We start from the raw sequence: 3704 nt of genomic DNA, 5'->3' as shown, positions 1-3704 counted from the left end.
AAGACTTACTTATCTAAATTTTTAAGTATAGCGCTACCACAGTGCTTAGTGTAATCGCTGAAATCCAGCAATCATGTCAATTTAAGAATAATGTTATTTCTTGGAGTCCAAAAGCCTCCATTTATCACATTCATAAGGTCACAGTCCAGAATCAGTTCCATTAAGTCCCACAGTCAATTGTTTCACTGTTAAAAGCGATACAACTTAGTAACATCGGAAAAAAATCACTATCTACATGTTGGTACGAATATGTGACGCAACCGTTGTAACTCAAACGGATTGATACCGCCAAGAAGTCGATGAAATGTAGTTTTTATAAATGTCTCTATTTCTTCAACTTTTTAAATGAAAAGCTTACACAGCGCCCAGTGTAATCGCTGAATTCCAACAATCATGTCAAAGTAAGAAGAATGTTATTTCGTGGAGTCCAGTTGGCTCACTTATCACATTTATAAGGTCAAAGGCTAATGTTAGTTCAAATAAGTCCGACAGTCAATCGTTTCACTGTTTAAAGCGCTACAACTTAGTAATATCGTAAGAAAATCACTAAATACATGTTGGTACGAATATGTGATGCAACCGTTGTAACTCAAACGGATTGACACCGTTAGAAATTCAATGAAATGGAGTTTGTGAAACTGTTCCTATTTATTAAGCCCGCGATAACGGCTAGGATTGGTCCTACAATAAAAAATGGCTTACTTATCTAAATTTTTAAATAAGGCGCTACCACAGCGTCTAGTATAATCCCTGAGTTACGGCAAGCATGTCAAATTAAGAACAATGTTTTTCCTTGGAGTCAAATTGTGTCACTTATAAGATTTATAAGGTCACAGTCCAAAGTCAGTTCAAATAAGTCCCAGAGTCAATCGTTGCACTGTTGAAACGGTGCAACCTAGTAATATGAGAAAAATATCGCTAAATACATGTTGGAACGAATATGTGACGCAACCGTTGTAACTTAAACGGACTGACACCGTTAGAAAGTCAATGAAATGTAGTTTTTAAAATTTTCTCTATTTCTTCAGCGCGCGATAGCGGCTAGGATTGGTCCCACAGTAAAAAATGACGTATTTATCTAAATTTTTAAATAAAGCGCTACCACAGAGCCTAATGTAATCGTTGAATTTCAGCAATCATGTCAAATTAAGAAGAATGTTATTCCTTGGAGACCAATTGCCTCGTTTATCACATTAATAAGGTCACAGTCCGGAGTCAGTTCAATTAAGTCCCACAGTCAATCGTTTCACAGTTAAAAGCGCAACAACTTAGTAATATCAGAAGAAAATCACTAAATACATGTTGGTACGAATATGTGACGCAACAGTTGTAACTCAAACGGATTGACACCGTTAAAAAGTCAATGAAATGGAGTTTTTTAAACTGTCTCTATATCTTTATCGCGCGCTAACGGCTAGGATTGGTCCCACAGTAAAAATGACTTATTTATCTAAATTTTTAAATGAAGCGCTACCACAGCGCCCAGTGTAATCGCTGAGTTCCTACAATCATGTCAAATTAAGAAGAATGTTATTTCTTGGAGTCCAATTGTCTCACTTATAACATTTATAAGGTCACAGTTCAAAGTCAGTTCAAATAAGTCCCAGAGTCAATCGTTGCACTTTTGAAACGGTGCAACCTAGTAATATGAAAAAAATATCGCTAAATACATGTAGGAACGAATATGTGACGCAACCATTGTAACTGAAGCGGATAGACACCGTTAGGAAGTCAATGAAATGTTGTTTTTGAAACCGTCTCTATTTCTTCAGCGCGCGATAACGGCTAGGATTGATCCCACAGTAAAGAATGACTTATTTATCTAAATTTTCCAATGAAGCGCTACCACAGCGCCCAATGTAATCGCTAAGTTCCGGCAATCACGTCAAATTAAGAAGAATGTTATTTCTTGGATTCCAATTGTATCATTTATCACACTTATCAGATCACAGTCCAAAGTTAGTTCAATTAAGTCCCACAGTCAATCGTTTCACTGTTAAAAGCGATGCAACCTGTAATATCAGAAAAATATCGCTAAATACATGTTGGTACGAATATGTGACCCTACCATTGTAACGCAAACGGACTGACACTGTTAGGAAGTCAGTGAATTGTAGTATTTGAAACTGTCTCTCTTTCTTCAGCGCGCCATAACGGCTAGGTTTGGTCCCACAGTATAAGCTGAATTTTTTATCTTAATTTTTAAATGAAACGCTTACACAGCGCCCAGTGTAATCGCTGAATTCCAACCATCATGTCAATTTAAGAAGAATGTTATATCTTGAAGTCGAATTTTCTCACTTTCACATTCATAAGGTCCCAGTCCAAAATCAGTTCAATTAAGTCCCACAGTCAATCGTTTCACTGTTAAAAACGATGCAACCTGGTAATAGCGGAAAAATATCGCTAAATACATGTTGGTACGAATATGTGACGCAACCGTTGTAACTCAAACGGACTGATACTGTTAAAAAGTCATTGAAATGTAGTTTTTGAGAGTGCCTCTATCTTTTCGGCGCGTGCTAACGGCCAGGATTGGTCCCAAAGTAAAAAAAGACTTACATATCTAAATATTTAAGTAAAGCGCTACCACAGAGCTTAGTGTAATCGCTGAAATCCAGCAATCATGTCAATATAAGAATAATGTTATTTCTTGGAGTCCAATAGCCTCGATTTATCACATTTATAAGGTCACAGTCCAGAATCAGTTCAATTAAGTCCCACAGTCAATCGTTTCACTATTAAAAGCGATTCAATTTAATAACATCGGAAAAAAATCACTATCTACATGTTGGTACGAATATGTGACGCAACCGTTGTAACTCAAACGGATTGATACCGCCAAGAAGTCGATGAATTGTAGTTTTTGAGAATGTCTCTATTTCTTCAGCGCGTCCTAACGGTCAGGATTGATCCCACAGTAAAAAAAACTTATTTATCTAAATTTTTAAATAAAACGCTACCACAGAGTCTAATATAATCGCTGAATTCCAGCAATCATGTCAAATTAAGAAGAATGTTATTCCTTGGAGACCAATTGGCTCATTTATCACATTTATAAGGTCACAGTCCAGAATCTTTTCAATTAATTCCCACAGTCTATCGTTTCATTGTTAAAAGCAATACAACTTACTAATGTCGTAAGAAAATCACTAAATACATGTTGGTGCGAATATGTGACGCAACCGTTGTAACTCAAACGGATTGACACCGTTAGAAAGTCAATGAAATTTAGTTTTTGAAACTGTCTCTATTTCTTTAGCGCGAAATAACGGCTGGGATTGGTCCCACAGTAAAAAATGACTAATTTATCTTAATTTTTCAATAAAGCGCTACCACAGCGCCCAGTGCAATCGCTGAGTTCCAGCAATGATGTCGAGTTAAGAAGAATGTTACTTCTTGTAACCAAACTGGCTCATTTATCACATTTATAAGGTCAATGTCCAAAATCAGTTCAATTAAGTCCCACAGTCAAACGTTTCACTGTTAAAATTGATGCAACCTAGTAATATCCGAATACTATCGCTAAATACATGTGGGGACGAATATGTAACACAACCGTTGTAACTCAAACGAATTGACACCGTTAAAAAGTCAATGAAATGGAGTTTGTGAAGCTGTTCTTATTGATTAAGCCCGAGATAACGGCTAGGATTGGTCCTACAGTAAAAAATGGCTTACTTATCTAAATTTTTAAATAAGGC

This window comes from Hydractinia symbiolongicarpus, chromosome 7 (genome assembly GCF_029227915.1).
Source record: "Hydractinia symbiolongicarpus strain clone_291-10 chromosome 7, HSymV2.1, whole genome shotgun sequence".
NCBI classification, from domain to species: domain Eukaryota; kingdom Metazoa; phylum Cnidaria; class Hydrozoa; order Anthoathecata; family Hydractiniidae; genus Hydractinia; species Hydractinia symbiolongicarpus.
This window is presented reverse-complemented; position numbering follows the sequence as displayed.